Raw genomic sequence first — 26,370 nt, 5'->3', positions numbered from 1 at the left:
CTGCTTCAGATTCTGTGTCTCCCTCTCTCTCTGCCCCACCCCTGCTCATGCTCTGTCTCTCTGAAAAATAAACAAAACATTAAAAATTAAAAAAAAAAAACTTAGCTCATTTGCAATGCTTAAGGAAGCCACCCAGAGTGGTTAAAGTACCTTCTCCTCTCATCCCCAAACATTCTGTCATATATTTACACCACATATGCACATGTACCCCATGGCACTCGCCATTTTTTACTATCATTAACTATCATTTACTATCACCTTCTCCTTAGCTAGATATGCACTTCTCAAGCCAAAGTCTATGTTCTATTTATCTGTATCCTCAATGCAGACAGCAGGGCCAGAGTACTGAATATGCATTTTTTAACTGCACTAAAATAATTTTACATCAAGAGCCACAGACAATTGACCCTTTTTTCTCTAGCCAACTTTCCTTGATTCATGGGTGGGTTTTCTACCACGCTTCATCTTTTAGTTACACGCAGATGATTAAATGTTAACTCCTGTTAACAAGATTATGTAGTGATAGAGAAAAATACAAATGGAAATTAAGTTAAAAGTCTAATGGGTGATGGGCATTAAGGAGGGCACCTTTGGGGATGAGCACTGGATGTCATAGGTAAGAGATGAGTCAATGGTTCTCCTGCTGAAACCAAGACTACACTTTATGTCAACTAACTTGAATTTAAATAAATAAATAAATAAAATGAAATTTTTTAAATTTCAGTTTTTAAAACAAGCTATAATGCCTCGGTGTTTAGAACTTGCTATAAGTTCTAAGTGTTTAGAACAAGCTATAATGCCTAGGTGTTTAGAACTGGTCTTTATGAGTGTATATATTTAAGTTACATTTTAATAAAAGTGACTTGGGTCAAAGAAAAAAAGTCTACATACAAAGCTGTGCAGACTTCAATCAACATTTGTGAAAACAGTTACACATATCATATATGAGTGTATGAATTATATGTATATAGACTGAATGTATATATACACTTACATATGAAAATGCATCAAGATGGTTAGCAGTGTTCCTATGTCTACAGACATTTTATAAAATATACTTCTGAGACTTCCAGTTTCCAGCGTGGCATCTAAGGAGCTCAGAAATCACCACTCTGTCCTAACATCAAATGAAAAATGAAGCATAGGGGCACCTGGGTGGCTCAGTCGGTTAAGCGGCCGACTTCGGCTCGGGTCATGATCTCACGGTCCATGAGTTCAAGCCCCGCGTCGGGCTCTGTGCTGACGGCTCAGAGCCTGGCGCCTGCTTCAGATTCTGTGTCTCCCCCTCTCTCTGCCCCTCCCCTGCTCATGCTCTGTGTCTCTCTGTCTCTCAAGAATAAATAAACGTTTAAAAAATTTATTTAAAAAAATAGATGAACAAACAAAAAGCAGAAACAGACCCCTAAATATAGAGAAGGAACCAGTGGTTGTCAGTAGGGCGGGGGGAGGAAGGTGGGCAAAATAGATGAAGGGGAGAGAGAGGGCCAGGCTTTCAGCTGCGGGATGAATAAGTCATGGGGACGAAAGGGACATAGTCAATGGCATTGTAATAGCCTTGTGTGGTGACAGATGGTGGCTACATATTTGTGCCGAGTGGAGTGAAGCATAGAGCTGTTGAATCACTATGTTGTCCACCTGAAATTAATTTAACACGGTGCACCAGCTACACTTCAATTTTAAAAATCACCCCAGCTTTATAAAAATTTAAAGTTAAAAAGTCTTGCTTTGGGGCGCCTGGGTGGCTCAGTCGGTTGAGCGTCCGACTTCGGCTCAGGTCACGTTCTCACGGTCTGTGAGTTCGAGCCCTGCGTCGGGCTCTGTGCTGACAGCTCAGAGCCTGGAGCCTGTTTCGGATTCTGTGTCTCCCTCTCTCTGCCCCTCCCCCGTTCATGCTCTGTCTCTCTCTGTCTCAAAAATAAATAAACGTTAAAAAAATTAAAAAAAAAAAAAAGAAAAGAAAAACGAAGCATACTGAGAAATCCTTCTTGGATCCATCCAGGAAGTGAGGTCACGGGGCAAACAAACCGCTACTCCCAAAGCTGGAGAGACCATCAGACAGATACTGAGACTCACAACTTACAGGAGCAGAAACCCGCAAGGGAAAACCTCTGCAGAAACCAGCGTCCAGGCCAGAAACCCTGAACTGGGATTGATGAATTTGCTGGAGGTTTAGCATGGAAAAGTCTACAAGATAAAAACTCCAGGGGACCCAGTCATGGGGTGGGGGAGATCCCCTCCCTGTTGTGAGTTTTCCCTCCTGAGGCTGGACCACGTTCCCACAGTGAAGATGGAGAAGTCCCCTCATGGCTTCTGGCAACGGGAGGGAGAAATGGGGCCATTCTGAAATATGCCAGACCATTCTGTTCTTCACTAGACCCGTCCTCAAGAGAAACTATTTTGCCAGAGCCAGAGCCTCAGTGACCCTGAGGAAGGGAAATACCTAACTTCAGTCATCCTGCCCCACCTAAGCAAGGAAGAGGGAGACGGAGGGTCCCCTGTGAAGTTCACAGCCAATGGGTGCAGGCTTGCTAACAGACTGAGACGGCACGTAACCTGTACCTGACCACCACATTACGAAAAACCTCTTTACTGCTGTTCTTTTACCCAGCACAGCACGTCCAGCTTTCGACAAATAATTATCAGGCATACTGAAAGGCAAAGAGACATAGCAAACCTCAAAAACACACTCACACATTGCAGCGAGGCTGGTACAAACAACGATGATTCATATGCAAAGGGCGCTACAGGAAAAAGCAGGCAACACGCAAGAACAGGTGGATAATGTGAGCAGAGAGATGGAAATCCTGAGAAAGAATCGAAAAATGCTAGAAGTCAAAGAAAACCGCCCTAGAAATGAAGAATGTCTTTGATGGGCTCATTTCTATACTGGACATGGCTGAGCAAAGAATCTCCAAGCTTGGGGACATGCCAATAGAAACTGAAAACTGAAAAACAAAGGGAACAAAACTTTGCAAAAGCAGAACAAAATATCCAAGAACTGGGGCACAACCACAAAAGGTGTAATAGGCAACCTGAAACTAATGTAACAATTGTGTATCAACTAAGCAACGTGGATACCAAGGGGAGAAGAGAGAAAAGGACAGAAAAAATATTTGAAGCAATAAAGACTGAGAATTTCCCTAAATTAATATCAGACACCACACTGCAGATCTGGAGAACAGTCAGCGTAAATGGGGGAAAAATTATACTTAGGCATATCATATTCAAACTGCAGAAAATCAAAGAAAAAAAATCTTGAAAGAAGCCAGAGATGGAAAATAAAAAAAAAAAAAAAAAAACTTCATCTACTGGGCAGCAAGGTAACCATTGCATCAACCTTCTCCTCCAGAACCGTGCAAGCAAGAGGTGAAATATTTGGAAGGTCGAGAGGGGGAAAAAAAAAAAAAAAAAAAAAAAAAAAAAAAAAAAAAAAAAAGCAAGCACCAACCTGGAATTCTGTATTCTGAGACATTATCGTTCAAAAGTGAAGAAAAATGCTTTCTCAGACACACAAAAATTGAGGGAATTTGTCACCAGTAGACTTGCCTTACAAGATATAGATGAGGAGACGTTTTTCAGGGAGAAGGTGCTGGATGGAGACCTCAGGAGCGTCCCAGGTGAAATGGAAGGCTCCCCCATACACTCGGCGGAAGGACAGACCCGAGAACGAAGCCGCCACTTCAGGCTGCAAGGTGGCAGGTTTAACGCACAAGGGGACTCACCTACGAGGCTTGTCTTGGGTGGCCACAGGACCAGTGCATCTCTGCGCCCGTCCTGAGCGTCACCAAATCCCTGCCATCTGCATTCAGCGCGCCGTCCAGACGGTCTCAACAGCACCTTTCTCGAGACTCCGTCCTTGAACGGCTCCCACAGCCGAACGGCAAGTGGGCCGGATGTTCCACGAACAGGGAGGAGCCTCGGATACCCCGGGTCAGGTCAAGGGGCAACCAGGGGTCACGTCCGTGACGACTTCCTCCTGCAGAAGGAAATTGATATAGGTCAGAAACTCAGATCTACATAAAGAAAGGCCATTAGAAAAGGTGCAAATGAAGGTAAGTAGCTTTTATTTTTCTTACTCTTAATTGACCAGATAACAGTTCGCTAAAAATAACAAGTGGCAACAATATTTGATTTTGGATGCTCATTATTATTAACGTAAATACATAAGTATATGCAATTGCATAGAAAAGCCTGAGTTTGTGTAAGTGAGGTGAATGACAGCAATGATACATGGTACAAGCAAGGCACAGGAGGATGGAATTAGGAATATTTTGTTGGTATAAGGTATTTGCACTACTCATGAAGCAATATAGAGTTATTTGAAAGTGGGCTTGGGTTTGTTGTAAATGTATATATTACAAACTCTATCTAGGGCATCCATTTAAAAAATAAGTAAAAAAAAAAAAGTAAGTCTAATTGAGATGCTAAGAAAGGAGAGAAATCAGAGTCATATAAAATGCTCAGTTAAAACCACAAATGACAGGAAAAGAGTGGAAGACACAAATACGGGAAGACAAAAAAAAAAAAAGAATAAGGACAATGCATAGAAAATGGAAACAAATATAGTAGATATTAATGCAACTGTATCAATAATCGCTTTAAAAGTCGATGGTTAAATACACCAATTAAAAGATAAAAATTGACAGAGTGGATCAAAAAGCAAGATTCAATTGTATGTCATTAATAAGAAAGAAATTTACTTTAGATATAAAGACACGTATAAGTTAAAAATAAAAGGAAGAGGGGCGCCTGGGTGGCTCAGTCGGTTAATCATCCGACTTCGGCTCAGGTCATGATCTCGCAGTTTGTGAGTTCGAGCCCCGCCTCAGGCTCTGTGCTGACAGCTCCGAGCCTGGATGGAGCCCTCCCTCATTCACGCTCTGTCTGTCTGTCTCTCTCTCTCTCAAAAATAAGTAAACATTAAAATTTTTAAAAAATAAATAAATAAAAATGAAGTCTATTTTGGGGTGCCTGGTGGTTTAGTCGGTTAAGCAGTTAAGTGCCTGACCTCGGCTCAGGTCAAAATCTCACAGTTCATGGGTTCAAGCCCTGCATCCACAGCACAGAGCCTACTTGGGATTCTCTCTTTCTCCTTCTCTGTGCTTTAGCCTTCTCCCCTGCTTGCTCACTGTCTGTCTCTCTCTCAAAATAAATAAATAAAAATTAAAAAAAAAAAACAAATAAAAATAAAAATAAATTCTATTTATATCTTTCTGTATTCTCCAGATTCCCTATAATGAGTATGTGTTCCTTACATATAAACAGATAAAACATGTTAAAATTCTCTCATTCTCCTTTTCTTACTATCAAAGAGGAGAAAAATCAAACTCATGCATTGGGCTTCTTCAAACCTCCTGCTTGAGTTGTTTGATGAGTAACACGCTCCTGTTCTCTGGCACTGATTGAAATTGTTCTGCACTAAAAACACTGAGAAGAGAATTTCGACCCTCCCAATCTGTCATCTTCCTGGGTTTCTGCTCCTAGTCCTCCTGCCCCACAAACCCAAAGGATGATGAGAAGTGTGACTTTGTCGCACCGTGATGCATAATGCAAAGCTCACTGATTTGGAAGGAACTGGTTCTCTAAGTGCAGCAGTCAGTTAACAGAGTATTACTCTTTTCATGGCTTTTCTGTTCATATGGACTTCTGAGTCATAGAGTAGAACGCAAAGGCTGCTACAGTCTTGTCTGAAACTGTTGAGTGACGAGTGGGACCTCATTTCACATACACAGGTCATCACAGACTCTGAGAGACCACGATGTATATTTAGCCAGGAAGCGTGTTTCCATGGCAATCTTACATTCCTGGTCTGCCTTTCTTCCCCCACCGGTGGCTTAAGTCCATATTGAGCCTCTGCGAACACTGCCCATCTGCAATGCAGCTGGGGCCTCTGCTGCTTTCTTTATGGGCCACTCATAATCCCGAAAGTTAGGCCAAAAACCCAGACAATAATGTTCACAGTATTTATCTCGTGATTGCTCGCCATTTGTGAAGAGACGCTCATAAGAAGATTTCACAAAGAAATACATTATTGCATGATTTGTAGCAGCAAAACACTGGAAATCACCATAACACCCAACAAGAGGGGATTTTGAAAGCAAATCATGGTGAGGGCACATGCTCTGAAACCATTAAAATCACTCCCTGGGAGAATATTCAATTGTGGGAGGAAAGCGTATGATCAGATTATAAAGTGGAAAGGCAGGGTCTCCAGATAGGCCCTACAGTATGATCCTGATTTGGGGTATTTAAGAGATGGGGCAGGTACTCCCAGAGAGTGGATGGAACACAATTCCACCAAAGAACCACGGCTGGGTCTTTCCGTATGATCTCACCACCAACCCTCCAGTTGTCCAGCTGGGCTCCCAAGTGTTGTTGACCAATGAAGCAGACACTGGCCACACAAGGTAATTCACATGGAGACTAGCAGTGTCTCCGGGAACAGATGGATAGCACTCATGCCAGCTGATCAATATGCCAAAAACCCACTGGCTGATCTCTGTGGGCGTTTCGAGCACAATGGCAGGGAGGGAACACCTACTTAGCTCCTTGGCACTGATAATACAAATACTTACTCATACGGGACACCATGGTCACTGGGCCCTGCCTGACACAGCTCCCCAAGGCTCCCCACGGCCGGCAACAGATGGCGTTCACTAAGGCAGAGGCTCCGTGTGGGGTCCTCTGAGGGCCAGCCCTGCCCACGTCTCTCTTGGCAAGGACTCTGTGTCCCCACAAAGCCTTCCCCCAGGCTGGGGATTCCTCATCTCCTGTGAGAGAGGGAAACCTGGCACCTATTCCCTTCTATCTGTTTACGCCCAGTCCGTGTGATGCACTGAACTCATCAGGACATGAACTTTCAAAACATTCACATCCCAGAGCTGGACATTCAAGGCTTTTAATTCTGACATGAGTTTCACAAAGCAACTGTCAAACTTCTAAGAAGTGATGGAGTGGAGGGAGGAGTGAAGGATGGCCCCAGGGTAGAGGACAAGGGAACGCAGTGGGGGAAGGTACCTACACTAGTAACTCCAATTTATATCCCATCACATAAATCCATGCATCGAATAAATACTGGGAGAGTAATATACCCTTAACAATCATTACAATTGTTATGTCTGTGTAGAAGTGTGAGAGATGCCTTTCAGCTTCTTCTACTATTATATTTTTTTTAAGTTTCTGCAATGAATATATATCATAAAAGAAATGTATTTTACGTTAGGATTAGCTTCCGATGGCAGCTTGCTATGTGAAAAAAGATCACAGTCAAAATTGGTTCCTTTAATTGTCTGCTAAACACAGTACTCAGCCATACACTGAGCCATCCAACCAATAACTCTTGTTGGCATTGGGACAAAGTTATGTTTTCAGCTAAGCACAGACAAGGAAGTCAGCTTGCATGCACGCTCCATACTGTATGAGCAATAAGCTCTAGAAACACACACATATAGCTGAATTTGCTTAAGTCGATGCACTTATAATGCAATCACACCACCCTCAGAAAATCACAAAAGGCTATATTAGAAACTTATTATTACTCAAAAGGGGGCACCCGGTGGCTCAGTCAGTTGAGCGTCTGACTCTTGATTTCGCCTCAGGTCATGATCTCGTGGTTCCTGAGATCAAGCCCCACGTTGGGCTCTGCACTGACAGCGTGCAGCCTGCTTGGGATTCTCCCTCACGCTCTGTCCCTTCCTCTCTCTCTCTCAAAATAAATAAATAAACTTAAAAAAAAAAACATATTACTGAAAAAAAAGTTGTTGAAGAAAATAGAATAACTTCAATACCCAAAAGATAAAAAGCTGTGATTCAAGGGGGTTATATAATCCCTTTTTAATAACTTTCTAAAAAGAAAGGAATTGCATCTGCTAACTATGATACTTATTAAATACAAATTAAATAAATCACTATCCTGGTCTGAAGAATAGACATAACCTGACAGAGTAAATGCCCTTTCTTTTTTTTAATGTTTTTAATGTTTTTGCTGATTTTTGAGAGACAGTGAGAGACAGAGCATGAATGGGGGAGGGGCAGAGAGAGAGGGAGACACAGAATCCAAAGCAGGCTCCAGGCTCTAAGCTGTCAGCACACAGTCCAACACAGGGCTCGAACTCACGAACCACGAGATCACGACCTGAGCCAAAGTCGGAGGCTGAACCGACTGAGCCCCCCAGGCACCCCATATGCTCTTTCATACTATATACCAGCCAGGCTGGATGGACAGGAACTTACCAGAACAGGTCCAGCCTGGCTGGAATGGGACTGGCCAGATGACACATGCAGAGCGTGTTGTAAATATTTTCAGATCACGTAATTCCGGACAAGGACACTACAATACAGAGAGGGTCTGCTCCAAGCCCCCACCTAATGGGTGCAGACCAGAGGGTCAGAGAAGCCAGCCACCGACCCAAGTTCACGAACTAGCCTGGGGTTCGTGGGGATAAGACTCCAGGTCTCCTAATTATCCACCCTGAGGGCATTCTGAAGCTTTCTCTTTTTTTCACAGAGGAGGCAACTGAGAAACAGAGCAGGTGGATGATTTGAAAATATGGGATAGGAAAAGCATACAAGCAAACCTAGCACACAGAACTCAAAAAAATCATTCGTTCAATGAAGTTCAGCACATGCCAAAGACCTGTTTTGCTCAGATGTGGATTTTTGCAAGCAAACACATGCTCATTGTAAAAACTAAATACTGAAATATACAAAGAACTTAATTTTTTTTTAAAGTTTTTTTTTCAACGTTTTTTATTTATTTTTGGGACAGAGAGAGACAGAGCATGAATGGGGGAGGGGCAGAGAGAGAGGGAGACACAGAATCGGAAACAGGCTCCAGGCTCCGAGCCATCAGCCCAGAGCCTGACGCAGGGCTCGAACTCACGGACCGCGAGGTCGTGACCTGGCTGAAGTTGGACGCTTAACCGACTGCACCACCCAGGCGCCCCAAACTTAATTTTAATAAATTAAAATTCTACCCCCTCTATCCCACCACTAGAATAAGCCATTATTGGCCATAATGAACAGTTTGAAGAATTTTCTTCCAAATATTTCATTTATATATGTAATATAGATTATTTTATATGTAAAAATTATATCTACAATATACATATATTATGTATTAAATAAATACACACTATTTTATGTTTATGTTACACATAAATATGTGTATGCTTTGTTTATGTTACACATAAATACATATTATTCTACATATACTTATATATAAATCAGTAATTTTAAACAAAAGTTGACTCATAATGCCTACTGTTCTATATTTTTTTTTACTTTAATATATGAGAGACATTTATCTATGTCAGACATATGGGTTGCCTTATTTGTTATAATGTCTGAATAATATTGGTTCATCTCTCTCACACTAATGTTCTCCCTTAAAGAACAGGGTAAATAAAGAAATTAAAAAGGTCATTGTGGGGATGAACATTTTATAAATGGCACTAGGAAATTTGGAAACTCATTTGGGAAAATAGAAAATTAGATCAATTCTTCATGCCATACACTAGTATAAATTTCAAACAGATCAGAGGTTTAAATGTAAAATACGAAATCAGACAGAAGAAAACAAGGGTGAATATATCTAACCAGGGAGTGGGGATGTCTTCCCTAATCATAACAGAGAATCCAGGAACAGTAATATAAAAATGGATCAATTTGAGCACATAATTTTTTTCCTAATGGTCAGGCCAGAAAGGGGGAAAAAAAAAAAAGGAAAGGGAACCTATACATTAAAAAGACACTAAAGAGATAAATCAATAAAATATAATAAATGGACCTTGTTTGCATCCTGATTCCAATAAACCAAGTATAAACACATGTACCACACATACACATGCACATACATATACACATGCACACACATAAACATGCACACACATACACACGAGCAGACATATACACATACATATACACATGCACACACATACACATGCACACATACACATGCACATACATATACACATGCGCACATGCATATACATATGCATACAAATGCATACAAATATACACAAGCACACACATATACACGTACAAGCACATTCACATACAGACATGCACTTGTGCATATGCACATTGTTACAAGACCATCAGGAAAACTTGGGACACTATTGAATATTCAAGATTGGAAAGTAGTAAATTTATGTTATTTAATGATATTACAGGACTTCTGTCAAATCACATATTTTTTAAAGACAGTGATTAATATTTGCGAATAAAATAGCATGTCTAAGATTTGCTTCAAAAATAATCCAAGGAGTAGGGTGGGGAGAAGCAGTTGGCAATATAGATAAAATTAGAATGGTCATGGATTTTTATCATTATTGAATTTGTGAAATGGGTACATGATGGCTCACCATATATTTTTCTTTTTTGTATACATATATTTTTTCATGTTTATTTATCTTGAGAGAGAGAGGAAGCAGGGAATGGGCAGAGAGAGGGAGAGAGAATCCCAATCAGGCTCCATGCTGTCAGCACAGAACCCAATGTGGGACTCAATCCCACAAACGGTGAGATTGTAATCTGAGCCAAAATCAAGAGTTGGACACTTAACTGACTGAGCCAGCCAGGCACCTCCTTTTTTGTATCTGTTTAAGTTTTTCCATGCTAAATTTACATACTTTTAAAAACTACTGATACAGTGATACAGTTGAAAAACCCTCTCCTGGCTTCAGTTCTGCTATTTAACTGAGTGATACTAGCCAATTACACTACACTAGCCAATTGTATAATTACAATCACACACTGCCTTGTTGTTCCAGTATTCCGTGTCCAGTTAGATTTCAAATCCTTGATAAATTGTTTTGTTCATCTTTTTTCCCCAGTGCCTCCCTTGGAGTAGGATTAGATGGGGGAATATTTCTCAAATGTTTCCATGTGCAGAGAACATAGAGCTTGCTGAGCACAAATGCGGACCACTGGTTTTAGTAAATGTTTGATGTTTAACAAATGTTTGATGCCTCTTTTATACAAATTTTGGAAATCCAATAAAAACGGAAGTGGTTTCCTCTTTGGGAGGTGATGGACATGTTTATGGCTTTAATGATAGCGATGGTTTCACAAGTGTGTTCTTCTCCCCAAACTCACCGAGTTTCGTCCATTAAACACATACAGCTTTTTACATGTTAGTCATACCTCAATAAAATGGGCTTTTTAAATTACAAATTAAATTATGTTTTTAAAACAACACCAAGTGGTGGGGCACCCGGATGGCTCAGTCTGTTAAGCGTCCAACTTTGGCTCAGGTCATGATCCCACAGTTTGTGAGTTCAAGTGCCGTGTCGGAGTCTGTGCTGACAACTCAGTCTGGAGCCTGCTTCGGATTCTGTGTGTGTGTGTGTGTCTCTCTCTGCCTCTCCCCCGCTCACGCTTTGTCTCTCTCTCAAAAATAAATAAACATTAAAAAAACAATTAAAGAAAAAGAACGTGAAGCAGTTTCTCCGTGGATGCTACTTTCCCTGCCTTGTTGGATGCTACAGTGACCAGAAATCACATCTGAAAGTCAGAGGGTAAATGTTTCTGGGGGGAGATGACTTTGAAAACAGACCATTTTCACTCTTTCATGGACTATGGCTCTAGAAAGTATTGTTTCATGTTCCACCGCAGTGTGTGAATGTGGATGTAGATTTTTTTTTCATATCAAACAACCTATCTTGTTTTTCTTCATTCTTTATCAAACAAGAGAAGAAAATCATTAACTATTGGCCGACAGTCTAACTCTCCACAAGCAAACCCTGAACCACAGTTCAGCCTACTGAAAGAAATCCTGCTATCTTGTCCTGGGTGTTTATCCTAGAGGTATTTTGCCTCTCGTGTGATCATTTAGACCTCTAATCTACACTATGCAAGATACTGAGATTCAATCAGTATCTCTTGTTTCAAAGACAGAAGTGTACTATCTCGCCACCCAAAACAGTGTGCTCACTGGGGAAAAGCAGTGTTGCCCTAACTGTGTGCATCCCCGTCAGCATGAGAAGACGATTTGTTCTTTTTCACAGTTTTCAGAATTTCCTTCAATGCTTAGTGAAGATTAGGAGTCATACGGTTAAGTTACTCTTAACCAATTACTCTTTGTGAGAAAGCATTTTGTGGTTTGACACTCGAGAGCCACCTCCTTGATTCGGTTGACAAAGCTCTTTCTCGCTGTAAGCCAGCTGGTGCTCCATCAGTATTTTTCCCAAAAACTCTCCTTAACTTGACATCATGGCCCACAGAGTATGATTGATTACATTTTTAAAAATCTTTCCTCTTGGGGAGCCTGGTTGGCTCAGTCGGTTAAGTAACCGACTCTTGATCTCAGCTCAGGTCACAATTTCATGGTTCATGAGATTGAGCCCCACCTTGGGCTCTGCGATGGCAGCACAGAGCCTGCTTGGGATTCTCTCTCTCTCCCTCTCTCTCTCTCTCTGCCCCTTGCCTGCTCACTCTTTCTCTCTCTCAAAATAAATAAATAAACATTTTTAAGAATTCCTGTGGAAACATGCAATTTCAGTAATAAACAAAATAAAAAGTCATCACACACTTCTTCATATACATACCATGGTGGCCCATATAGTGGGCCAAAAGGCAGCCCCCAAAGATATCAGACCCTAATCCCTAGAAACTATGAATGTTACCTTACCCAGGAAGGTTTTTGAAGATGTGATCCAACTGAGGATCCAGAGATGAGGAGATTATGCTGGATAATCCAGATGTACAATGTGAGGATATAGGCAGGGATCGGAGCAATGCTGTCACGAGCCAAGGAAAGCATGAGGTACTTACCAATGATGCAAAAGCATCGGTGGTTATATGTCACAGGCAGCCACCAGGAGCTGGAAGAGACAAGGAGCGAGTCTCCCCTAGAGCCTCCAGAGGGAGTGTGGCCTGCCAACACATTGGTTTTCAGCCCAGTGTAACTGGTTTTAGACTTCTGGCCTCCGGAACAGCTTGTGGTCGCTTTTTGCAGTGGCCCAGGAAACGAGTACCTCCCTTCCGTGGCTATATGCAAATGTAAAGTCAGATGCCTCCCTGAATTCTCGGGCAGTGCACCTGCTCTTCCACATTGTGCTCTATCAGTTTTATTCTGCATGCAATGCTGTCGTAACACCGCCATTCCGTCAATAGCTCTCTCCGGGTCCTGCAGCACACAATGTTTGTCATGAACTCTTTAAGATGTTTTTTCAAGCACTCTAGCAGTAGGGTAATTGTGCTTCTTTTTATTTGAAGAGTGCTTCTCTAAATGACTCCTTTGTAGTATTGGTCTCTCTGTGATGAAATTAATCAATTTCATAAGAAAAACCTCTCTCTTTTTTTTTTTTTTTTTGCAATTTTCTGGGAGAAGAAAACTTGACTGGCTTGTGCTTTGCAAGAAAATGATACACAAGCTTCAGTGGTTTTATGTCACTATGGGAAAATCTCTCACCCGATGCATGGGGTCTGGGGGCAAATGAATCAACAATTCATTGACATTCAACTTTCAGATAGTTATCACTCCATCCCCTTTTTTGAAATCATATTTTTAACTTCAACAAGGTCAATCAACTACATATTTGATTGTTTTTGCCTGAAAATCTGTCCACTATTCAAGTTTACAGCTTTATTATGAATTGTAGCATTGTTCGATTTACTTTTTTGCCTCAAAACCCACCAGGATTGGTGTAAACACTTGACAAGTGGCCTCGCAAAGTTAAATATTTGCATCCACTCTGATACAGTGGTTTCACACCTAGGTTGATAAAGAAACTTTTTCATCAGGGCGCCTGGGTGGCTCAGTCAGTTAAGCATCTGACTCTTGATTTCAGCTCAGTGGTCAGGATCCCAGCATCATACGATCCAGTTTGGAGCCTGCTTGGGATTTTCTCTCTCCATCTCTCTCCAAACAAATAAATAAACATTTTTAAAAAGAAAGAAACTTTTGCACCCATATGTATACCAGGAGACATGAACAAGAATGTCCAAGCAGCATGATTCATAGGAACAAATGAGTTGAACAAACCAATGCAGTGTCCGCTAAGAGGAGAGTTCGGCAAATGGATCGTAGTATACGCATAAGTTCATTCTAATGTATAAATATGTACAGCAGAGAAAATAAACGTATCAGAGCTAAATACATCAGCATGAATGCACCTCAAAAAGTCCTGTGAGAATAGAATCATTATTGGGAATATTTTCCAACCTAAGACTAGTACTTGTTCTTTTTTTCTTTATTCAAAATGAGCCCTGTCACTTGTCTGGAAACGTGATTATGTTGTTTCTTGCAAAAAGAATTCATACCTACCGACCAGGCACCAGGAGAACTCAAAAGGTGACATTATTTTGATAACCTCATCAAGTTCCAGACTCCATTCCTCAGGCAAGGAATTTAGAGATCAAGAATCAGAAAGAATGTCATCGTTTCTCAGGAGCGATCTCACCTTAACACAATTTTTGGAGACAAGTGAATAACTCAGAATGTCAGTTTATTAATTTATAATGAGTAACATAACGACCACACTGGCCAAAAGACTCAAACTTATGGGATGAATGAATTAGAACACAAGTTATCAGGGGCGCCTGGGTGGCTCCATCAGTTAAGCGTCTGAGTCTTGATTTCGGCTCAGGTCATAATCCCAGGGTCATGGGATCAAGCCCCACATCTGGATCTGCACTGAGTGTGGAGCCTACTTGGGATCCCCAATCTCTCTCTCTCTCTCTCTCTCTCTCTCTCTCTCTCTCAAACTTAGAAAAAAAAAACACAACTCATCAGGTAGTTTCTTGGTATGCATAAAATAAGAACAGGGATACTTAAATGTAGGATTGAGAAGTGGAATGGCATCTCAGTGGGAGTCCACCTTCCACAGGAACCAGGAGAGTCAACTATTCCCTAAGCCCACCCTTCCCCTTCTCTGTATCAGTCTTTCTTCATACAGGGAGCCAGGAGTGGGTTGGGCATGTGCCTTGGAAGAAGGCGGACACAGTCCGTGGCTCGGCAGGCGTGCCAACTGTAGAGCTAGGCCCTCTGAGCTGGCCATCCGTCTCCGCCACTGTCCAGCTGCGTGACTTTGTTTCTGTGCCTGTGTCTCTGTGCGTTGTTGAGTTAATACACATAGAACAGCATTTCATCCAGTCAGCAGCGTGTCATAAATGTTCTATAAATGCTGACAATTCTTTTCCAAAATTGCGGTCACATCTGGTAGCCCCACCTCCTCGAAACGGTGCCCTAGTAACCTTGAAGAGGAGAGATGACATTGAGAATAGCCTTTTACTTAACACCTGTGATGTACAAACACTGTCCAGGTGCTTTGGATATGATACCTCATTTAGCTGCGACAATAAATTCTCTACTGTTTCCATCACAATCTCAAAACAAGGAAACTAAGATTTAGAGAAATAAAGAACGTGCCCAAGATTATACACGTGGTAAATAGTGGAGCATAGATTTGAAATAGACTCTTTATGACTGCAAATCCCTTGTTCTTCCATTTCCTTTGAGCTTGGGGTATCCTCCAAATCTCTGCTTAAATGTTTAAGACGAACAATCTTACAGTTCATTCCATGGGTAGATAATCCCTTGTAGCATGAATTTTTCTATTCAATTTTCTTTTTTTATTTCTTTTTAACATGTTTACTTATTTTTGAGAGAGAGACAGAGAGACTGAGTGCAAGAAGGGGAGGGGCAGAGACAGAGGGAGACTCGATCCGAAGCAGGCTCCAGGCTCTGAGCTGTCAGCACAGAGCCCGACATGGGGTTCGAACCCGTGAAATGTGAGATCATAACCTGAGCCGAAGTCAGATGCTGAACTGGCTGAGCCACCCAGGCGCCCCTGTATTTAATTTCTGAATGCAACCTCATTTCCCTTACTCCCAGATTTGCAGGAGGGCAGGGGGCTACCTCACTGCCGCTTTCTCGTATCTGCTCAAAGATCACAGAAAGCAAGAGAGAGAGAGAGTACATCAAAATGAGCCTCCAGAACTTATTATGAAATGTATCTCATCTAAAGAGTTACATTTCCCTCAATGACCTCCCTGTGCCTGGAGCTCCTGGGTTGTAAATGAACTAAAGATTTCAAAGACTAAAAAAGGAAAGTTTGGGCCACAACCTCTTCACTCCAGCAGCGAGGCCTCACCGGTAAATTCAGTGATGCTGATAGATTGAAAATTGTTCATTGCATTCGTCAGTGCCCGTTTGCCAGATTTAACATTCTGACTCACAACTTCCCCGTGCAAATGACCAGAAAAGAAAAGTAACGCAGAGACCCCAGCATGTGTTTCCTGTTTGCTTGTCACAGATGCTAATTCATCCTCTGGGTCTCCACGAAGCCGTCGACCCAGGAAGGGGCTTGGTCTCCATGGAATGTGCATGACTCGGAGCCCTAACAGGTGTAGACACTTGGGAAAATGCTACAGAGCGAGAGAACAGCGGAGGGGCATGCACACAACGGCTGTGTTCCTCCATGAGTCTGAAACGGTGGGTCTGGGCTCAGCTTTGAAAAATTATTAGGGAAGCCAATGAAATAAAATTGATATATCATATCATATCATATCATATCATATCATATCATATCATATCATATCAATGTAATGAACCTTGCCTTTAAACCTATTTCCCAGTACAAGTTTGGCCATCCCCAAAACGCTTGAAAGCAGATACTCTTCCCTATTTGACAGATGAAGGGGCAGAGGTTCTGTCCAGGGGGATGGAGCAGTTAAGGTGACATCTGGGGTCCGAGCCCAGCTGAATGTCCCTGTTACTGCCCATTACTGCCGTTTGCTCCCACACATCCGTGGCACATTCCAAGCTCTGGGTGTGTGCCAGGCCCTGTGCAGGGGACTCGCAGAGAATGGTCGCAGGACACAGTCCTTGAAAGACAGACCGCTGAGGGATCCAGCAAAGAAGCAAGCACATTGAACCCCCTGCAGTGATTGCCACAACAAGGCATCTCTGCCCTGGGGCCAGGGGGTGGCCCTGGAGCTGGGGCCTGAGTGATGACCAGGAACTGGTTAGACTGAGCGCATGTCCCATGAAGGCTTTGAGTCTGGGGTCCCAACTAGAAGAATCTCCAATTTGATAGCCCAAACCACAATGTTCCAGGGCTATTTAGGGCTCATGGGACTCACGTCCTGCACATTTTCATGCTGTCAGGCAGATATTCTTTTTTTTTTTTTAACTTTGTTTAACGTTTATTTATTTTTGAGAGAGACAGAGCATGAGCAGGGGAGGGACAGAGAGAGAGAGGGAGACACAGAATCTGAAGCAGGCTTCAGGCTCTGAGCTGTCAGCATAGAGCCCAATGCGGGGCTTGAACTCATGAACTCTGAGTTCATGACCTGAGCCAAAGTCAGATGCTTAACTGACTGAACCACCCAGGTGCCCCTGTCAGGCATATATTCTTAAAAGAACTATCCTTTCTAGAAAAAAACCTGTATATATAACATACATATATTATGTATAAGTATGTATGTGTATTTATATACATATTCATATGTACATATATGTGTGTGTAGAGATATAGAAATAGAGATATAGATATCAATATGTTACATAAAGGACAAAAAAAAGCTATTAATTCACTGAGTACTGTTTTTCTTTTTTTTATTGTTTTTTTTAATGTTTATTTACTTTTTGAGAGAGAGAGAGAGAGAGAGAGCACGAGCAGGGGAGGGGCAGACAGAGATGGAGATACAGAATCTGAAGCAGGCTCCAGGCTCTGAGCTGTCAGCACAGAGCCCAACATGGGGCTCAAACCCACGAACTGTGAGATCATGACCTGAGCCGAAGTCAGACACTGAACCGACTGAGCCACCCAGGTGCCCCATCACTGAGTGCTATTTTTCCATATAGAACATTACCTAATCAATTTTTTCGGTTATGCATCAACCAATCACTTGTTTAAGAAACACTTAAAAAGTATTTAGTGAGCATCTGTATGCCAAGCATTGGGCTAGGCACTGAGGATATAGCAATAAACAAGATTCCTGTCTTCTTGATGGTGTGTTCTAATGGGAGAGGCAGATACAGAACCTAAATAAACAAGATACTTAACGGATTAAGATAAATATTACCAAGTAAACAGAGTATGAGAAAGAGGAAAACAGAGGGAGCCACTTTAAGTAGTCTCCTTGGATGAGGTGATGTTTGAACTGACACCTGGCAATTTCAAGAGCTGGGAACAGCACTCCGGGAGGAGGAAACAGCAAAGACAAAGGCCCAGAGGCAGCAAAGAGCTCCTTGTATAAATTCTCTGGTTATCAACCTTAGCTGCCCCTTAGAAGAACCTGGAGGGCTTCTTAAAAAATACTGATGCCCAGGCTTCACTCTAGTGCCAGATATTTTTTCTAAGTGCTCTGGTGATTTTGAAGTGGAATTAGATTGGGTATCACTGTGTTAATGGATCAGAAAGGATACCCATGGGGACGATGCACAGTGATGGAGGGTGGGGGTCGAGGTTGGGTAAACACACAGGTACAAGTCCTCGCAGGACCTTGTGTGTCTTGGGAAGGAATTTGAATTTTATTCTAGGTGTGAGGGGAAAGTGTAGGAGCCTTTTTCAGGGGCACATCCTTAGCTGATTTGCATTTCTAAAAGGTCTCCCTGATTAAAGTGGAAGAGAGTGGAGAGTGGACTGCAGGGGGCAACTTTGGAAGGAGTAGAACCAATGAGGAGGCCATGGCAATATTTGGGTCAGAAGCGATGGCTTGAATGGGAAGGTGGTGGCCGAGACGGCAAGCAGCAGAAACAACAGAACTTCTGGTAGATTGGATGCGGACGGTAAGGGGAAGATGGAAATGATGTGCGACTCCTCACTCTGAAGCCTTAACAAGGGGGGTGGTGCAACTCATTCTAACACCAAGCACCTGGAGTGAGGTCAGACCGCGTGGGTTTACAGCACGACCCTCCGCAAGAGTCCCTGCGCTGCAGACCCCACTCCCCACTTCTTGACAAACTGGCTGCTGTCTACTTGGAAGTTCTCAGTATCCTTCAGGTTCAGTCATTTGCTAGAAAAACGCACAGAACGCAGGAAAACACTATACTTCGTTTTATCATACAAGATGCACATCAACACCAGCCCGATGAAGAGACACCTAGGGCAATGTCTGGGAGGGTCCCTAACTTGAAGCTTCTGTGTCCTTAGGACCGGTCACCCTCCTGGCACATCAGTGCATGTCACTAATCAGGAAGCCCACTCAACCCTGGTGTCCAGAGTTTTTACTGGGGGTTCCTTACATAAGCACAATTGATTGAATCCTTGGCCACAGAATTACAGTCAGTCTCTAACTCCCCTCCTCTTTCAAGGGTCAGACTGATATCAGCTGGTTCAAAACCCCAAATCTCCAATCACATGGTTGATATTTTTTTTCATGTTCATTTGTTCTTGTTGTTGTTGTTAGGTTTTTTTGAGAGAGAGAGAGAGCATGTGAGTTGGGGGAAGAGTCAGAGAGAGAGGAGAAAGAGAGACAGAGAGAGACAGAATCCCAAGCAGGCTCTGTGCTGATGGCACAGGGCTCAATCCCACAAACCGTGAGATCATGACCTGAGCCGAAACTAAGAATCATCATATGCTCAACTGACTGAGCCACCCAGGCACCCCCACATGGTTGATATTTCTGGCAGGGCCAGCCCCTGTCCTGAGTCACCTCATTAGCTCAGGTGCGCTCTGAGGAGCCCACCATGATCAAGGATGACACAGCTATCACTTGGGAAAGTCGAAGGATTTAGAGACCCCCCTCAGGGATGGAACCAAAGATCAGCCAATTCATTACTGGTGTGGGGCCAGTTACAGCCTTAGAAGAAGTGGGCTTTGTGAGGGTCGGATCTGCATTGTCAACTTGGATTACCCACTAGACTGCCAAGGGGAGATGTCAAGTAGGCATCTGGATGGACAAGACTGGCCTCAGGGGTGAGATCTGGGCTGCTGCTATATGCTGAGCATCTCAGCATATGCTTGTGGTATTCAAAACCAGCAAACAGGGCAAAATCACTTGGCAAATTGGCATTAAAAGAGAAGACGATCCAGGTCTAAGCCCCAAAGCAAACCAGTATTTAAAGTGATTCCCCACCTACAGATCTGCTCTTCACCTTCATCCGCTCAGACAATAAGAAATGGAAGTTCGTCCCAAGTAAGACAAGTCCCATCCTTTATATACATGGACGTCTTCAAAAACGAAATGTTACAGGAGCAGAGCCAGGAAGTTCCCACAGTGGACACCAGGCTCAAGCTGGTGACAACCCATGTGGTTCATTATCTCCTAAAACAGACAATAATACAGGGAGAAAAAAATGGTAATCCAGAATATTTGAAATAACGCTCAGGATATGGCAAAACATATTCCTTGCACACACGTGAAAGGGTAAAAGGATAAAAAATGAGGAGATTGTAATTTCAACAGCAGTTTCCTCTTACTAATTATATTACTTTCCATATAGTAACCATGACAAAAAATGATTGTATTATTTTAGCTTTTCCAAAAAAAAGAAAACCCACAACACTTGTTTATTCCGTATCCAAAACAAAATTTATTTATTCAATCTTTTTTTTCATTTTTTTAATGTTTTTATTTATTTTTAAGAGAGAGAGAATGAGCAGAGGAGGGGCCGAGAGAGGGAGAGACACAGAATCTGAAGCAGGCTCCAGGCTCTGAGCCGTCAGCACAGAGCCCGATGCGGGGCTCGAACTCACAGACCACGAGATCATGACCTGAGCTGAAGTTGGACGCTTAACTGACTGAACCACCCAGGCGCCCCTATTTATTCAATCTTTAAAAGTTAACATAAGGGGTGTCTGGGTGGCTCAGTCAGTTAAGCATCCGACTCTTGATCTCAGCTCAGGTCTTGCTCTCAGGGTCATGAGTTCAAGTCCCGCGTTGGGCTCCACGCTGGGCATGAAGCCTACTTTTAACAACAACAACAAAAAAGTTAACATAAAACTACTGTAAATCCAATAGATGAACTACCCTTAAAAGCAGTGGCACTTTAGGACCAAGATTATCAGGGCCATCCAAATCCATCCCAAGGGTGATAATAATTAATAGTAAAAAGAGCAGTTACCATTTGGAGTTCTTATGCCAACTCTCAGTTAAGTGCTTCCTGGCATTGTTTTATGTAATAACATATTTAATATTTATTGAATACATGCATTTAATTTTTATTTAATAATATGTTTGAGATGTATTAAACAATAGGAGTTCTTATGCTCCCATTCTACACGTGAAGAAACTGAGGCTTAGGGAGATAAAGTAACTTGCTTCTGTAGAAGCCACAAGTTATTTAACCAAGGTAAGTTAGTAAGCGACAAAAACGTCAGGATGCTGGCCTGAGGGTTAACGGAGGACGGTCACTGATGTCCTTAAATATGTCCTGGATGCATGACTGCTTCATTGATGTGGGGTTTTCCTGATAGAAATGATTTAGTACGGGGCGCCTGGGTGGCTCAGTCGGTTAAGCACCTGACTTTGGCTCAGGTCACGATCTCATGGTTCATGGGATCAAGTCCGGTATCAGGCTTTGCACTGAGCATGGAGCCTGCTTAAGATTCTCTCTCCCTCTGTCCTTCTGCCCCCTCCCTCTCTCATGCTGTCTCTCTCTCTAAAAAAAAAAGAAAGAAAGAAAGAATTTAATACAATGTACAAATCCTGAGGAGCTCCTGGGCTTCCCAGCATGAATGAGTGACAACAGCCAAGACTAATGGTCACTCCAGCACACTGAGCTGGTTGTTGGCTTGCAGACATTCAGCAATAGCGTAATGCTATCAGTGGTTCAACGTCAGATGAAGTTTCTGTTAGGCTCTCCTTCTTTCTCCTCTTCCAATCCTGGAGACCTTCCTGGACTGGAGGTACTCTGCTCCAGGAACTCATCGCTCCTGTCTATGAATGGGTGAGTGAGCTTGGCCACCAGAGAGTAGGTCGGTGACATTGTGTCAACTGCCTTTTATCTGCCAAGTGCCAAGATACCCGAATGTCTAGACCTCAGGACATCAGATTATGCATAAAAAGTCTTTTATTTATCATTTATTATAAAAGTCTATCATCTAAATAAATAGAAATAGCATTTGTTATAAATTAATAATTTCTTAATCATGTCTATTGTAATCAGAACTATCATTTATTAAATGCCTTCTATGCATCAGGTACTTTACAAATATTTTTATTTAGGGGCTCCTGGGTGGCTCAGTAGGTTAAGCACCTGACTTTGGCTCAGGTCATGATCTTGCTGTGTGTGAGTTCGAGCCCCATGTCGGGCTCTGTGCTGACAGCTCACAGCCTGGAGCCTGCTTCAGATTCTGTGTCTCCCTCTCTCTTTGCCCCTTCCCCGCTCACACTCTGTCTCTCTCAAAAATAAACATTAAATAATGTACTAAAAAATATTTTTATTTACTCTCCACATCACTCAGCATGGTAGATGTTTTATTCCCCTATGGAGACTCAGGAGACTTAAAATTTGTCCACGATCACAGTGACAGGGCTGGCTCACCTAAATGCATGTACTTTTCCCACACAAATTCTGCCTCCAGCACACCGGGTAGGAATCCCCAAGCTCCAGGCTGAGTTCAGACGTGGGTCTTCATGACTGGTGTCGCTCTCTGCCATCTGCATTCCCGCCCAGCTGCGGGTAATAAAGATCTCCCACTTATTTTATTAAACTGAATATATTAACATTATTTGAACAGCCATCATCACTCAGTGCTCTGATAGAGATAGCCTCGGGAGTTATTGACATGCACAGAGTACTTTGCCTCCATGCTAAACCACGCCACACTGACATGCTTTTGTAAATTTAATTTTTTAAAACTTATTTGCCTGTTTTCATCATTTCCCTGCCTCCTTCCTCACTATTAGGTTGTACGTTGCCACACACATTTTGCTGATGCCCTTAATGTCAGCTTCAAGGGCAGGGCTATTGACACCTAGGACAGATAATTCTTGTTCATGTTGGAGGAGGGGGCTGTATCTTAAGATATTTATCATCTTATAGATGCCAATAACAGCTGTCCCTTCCTCCCCAGTCATGACGATCAAAAATGTCTCCAGACATCGCCAAATGTCCCCTAGTGAGGGGGAGAGGCAAAATTATCGCCAGTTTCAAACCACTGTTCTAGGTGAATACACACACACACACACACACACACACACACACACACATGCTATGCACTTCTAATTTGTTACTTCTCACAGTGCTGCTTAAGAAATAGCAAGCCAAGCTTACTAGACAGAAACACAAAATTAAATTAAATAAGGTCTAAGTGATACAGCAAGGAAGCCATGGTAAGTAAAAGGTGGGAGCTTTAGCCCATGAAGTTGGTCATGTCTTTTGCTCAGAGGCCTGTTTCATTTTATCTACATTTTCTATTTCCAACACCTTCTGAAGAGAATAGGTCCTCAGCTAAGTCACCACATAAAAGAAAATTTTCTATATGCGCCACTCCTGTGATCCTGCCTTGCCCCCATCATGTCGCTTGAGTAGTCAGTCTGCCAAGCAAATTATTATCTATAAATCCCTACTTTTCCTACAACAGATAAATTCTATAATGTCTCCATTCTCCCTGAATCAATACTTGTATTAATTTTTTAAAAACTACGGGGTGCCTGGCTGGCTCAGTAGAGCGTGCAACTCACGATCTAGGGGTTGTGAGTTTGAGCCCCATGTTGGATGTAGAGATGACTTAAAAACAAAAGTCTTTAAAATTTTTCTTTAACCAGTTAAAACATTACTGCAAAGTTTAGATACCTTCTCACGTACCTGCCCATGCACCTGTAAAAAATAATACTTCATTGATTCTTCTTGGCACAGATATCGTTCCCTGTTCAAATTCAGAATCTCAAATAGGCAGACACCATTTAGAAACTTGCTGCCAATAGCATTTTTAGCTACTGACAGTGGCACTCCAAAAGAATTGATTTTTGTCTCATAAGAACGGTCAATTTTTTCCTGCTCTTCAGATGTCATCTTGTAGAAAAATGAAACCATTGGGGGTCATTTATATATGCAGCTGTTGGCACTATTTAGTGGTCTGGGGTTGCTGACGGAAATAAATCCTTACCAACAGTACTGATGGAATTGCTGGGTCACAGAATGCCCTCATCTTCAACTTTAAGATACAATACCAATTTGTCCTCCAAATGGCTGAACCAATTAAAAATTTCAACATCAAAGTTTAACAAAATTCCAATGCCAGTGTTTTCGAGGGGTAGCTACTTCTTACACAAAAGCACGTTCAATTATCCGAATAATATTTGGAAATACATATGATGTTTGACAATGGTCACAATCTGTGGAGGATTTTTACCCCTCCAAAGGACGTGTTGATAGGTATGCCTCCATGTGGTATTGGACCGCTCTGCTGAGGAGATATGTCTGTCAATCAATGGTTTGTGCAAGTTCAAGCAGAAAGCTCCAGTATGCCTGATTTGAATCTTGACCTTCTGAGTTCACTCCCAATGAATTCTCTTCCTTACCACTGATTGCTAGTTGAAAAGTGACTTTGATGAGATTTTTCCAGAATTCAAAAACCATTTCCTTGAGTCATGGCTATACCTGTGGTAGAAATGATTGAGTGGGGCGCCTGACTGGCTTGGTCAGTTAAGGATCCGACTTCGGTTCAGGTCGTGATCTCGAAGCTCATGAGTTCAAGACCCGCATCAGGGCCTGTGCTGACAGATCAGAACCTGGATCCTGCTTCTGACTCTGTGTATTCCTCTCTCTCTGCTCCTGCCCTCTGCTCATTCTCTCTCTCTCTCTCTCTCTCTCAAAAATAAATAAACATTAAAAAAAATTTTTTTAATTAAAAAAAAAAGAAATGATTGAGTGACCATCAAAGATACATGACCCCCTCCATGGAATAGAACTGTTGAGGAGAAGTGACTCCCAGTAAGCACTATATTCCCCAGGCCCAGCTTCTGGGCAGGGCTAGTGCTCACCAAGGAGATGTGAACAGAAGTGATGTTGTCTCATGCAGGCCAAAGCAATTAAGAAATACACGTGTCTTGGGGCACCTGGGTGGCCCAGTCAGTTAAGCCTCCAACTTTAGCTCAGGTCACGATCTCATGATCCGTGAGTTCGAGCCCCGCGTCGGGCTCTGTGCTGACAGCTCAGAGCCTGGAGCCTGCTTCAGATTCTGTGTCTCCCTCTCTCTCTGCCCCTTCCCTGCTTGCTCTCTGTCTCTCTCTCCCTCAAAAATAAACACACATTAAAACAAAGAAAGAAATACATGTGTCTTCCGCAAAATCCCACTCCCCGTACCTTTGACTGAATGAAAAGAACCCTGTACATGTAGTGGAGGGCAGAGTCACCAGATAGAAGGAGGCTGGTTCCTGAATTGCCACATGGAAAGCCTCCCAGCCAGTTTGGATTGGGAACTGAGAAATATATATTTTATTGTGTTTATCCACTGAGAATTGGTGTCAATCTGATCCAGAAGCTAATACCACCCTAATTAATATAGAAAACATATGCAGCTAAAAGAGACTTTATATTTGAGTGAATTTGAATTCCCCCTGTGTCATAAAGAAGTATGTATATATTTGTAGTCCTCAGGTTCACAGGCGCAGGAGCCGAAGGCCAAGTGTCTTCATAAAGCTAGCATCTACTCCTTGGTATTTATCAAAAGGAGCTGAAAACACATTCACACAAAAACCCTCACACAGATGTTTATAGCAGCTTTATTCACAATTGCCAACTCTTGGAAGCAACCAAGGCGTCCTTTTCCTGGAGACCCAGTAAATAAACTGTGGTGCATCCAGACAATGGAAAATTTTTCAGCAATAAAAAAGATATGAGCTATCAAGCCATGAAAAAACATGGAGGAAACTTCAGTGCATATCAGTAAGTGAAAGGAGCCAGTCTGAAAAGGTCTATTTATTGCATGATTCCAACAATACGACATCCTGGAAAAGGCAAAGCTATGGAGACAGTAAAAGTATCAGTGGTTTCCAGGGCTTAAGGGGGAGGACGGGATAAAAGGCAGAGGACAAAGGATTCTTAGGGCTGTGAAACTACTCTGTATCTATTATCGTGGTAGATACATCTCATTATACACACGTCCAAACCCACGAAATGTCCAACACCCAGAGTGAACCCTAATGTAAACTATAGACTTTGGGTGATAGTAATGTGTGCAATGTAAGTTCATCAACTGTACCTCTGGTGGGAGATGTTGATAATAGGGGAGCTATGCAAATATGGGGGTAAAAGTACATGGGAACTTTCTGGACCTTCCTCTGTTTTCCTATGAATCTAAAACTGCTCACAAAAAATAAAGCCTATTTTTAAAAATGAACTGGGGGGATAAAAAGACCAGCATCTTTGGATTTTCTCTTAACCCTTCGTGGAGCCAAGGTCATTAGGCCACAAGGGCAGTAACATCACAGTACTTTTGAGTCACTGCTCAATACATTGTAGTAGCCGCT

At 42.3% G+C, this 26,370-nt stretch overlaps 1 long non-coding RNA gene across 1 annotated transcript; it reads right to left on the bottom strand.

Moving 5' to 3' along the window:
- On the bottom strand, positions 1-12,920 carry LOC123385814. The gene is made up of 3 exons (XR_006598868.1): positions 12,775-12,920; positions 3,723-3,976; positions 1-60 (listed from the first exon to the last, which is right to left on the bottom strand). It is a non-coding gene; the product is annotated as an uncharacterized LOC123385814 (long non-coding RNA).
- Positions 12,921-26,370: the final 13,450 nt, after the last annotated feature.

The sequence above is a fragment of the Felis catus genome, chromosome B3, assembly GCF_018350175.1.
Source record: "Felis catus isolate Fca126 chromosome B3, F.catus_Fca126_mat1.0, whole genome shotgun sequence".
NCBI lineage: Eukaryota > Metazoa > Chordata > Mammalia > Carnivora > Felidae > Felis > Felis catus.
The sequence above is the reverse complement of the archived record's forward strand: the minus strand, read 5'-3'. Positions and strand labels throughout refer to the sequence as shown.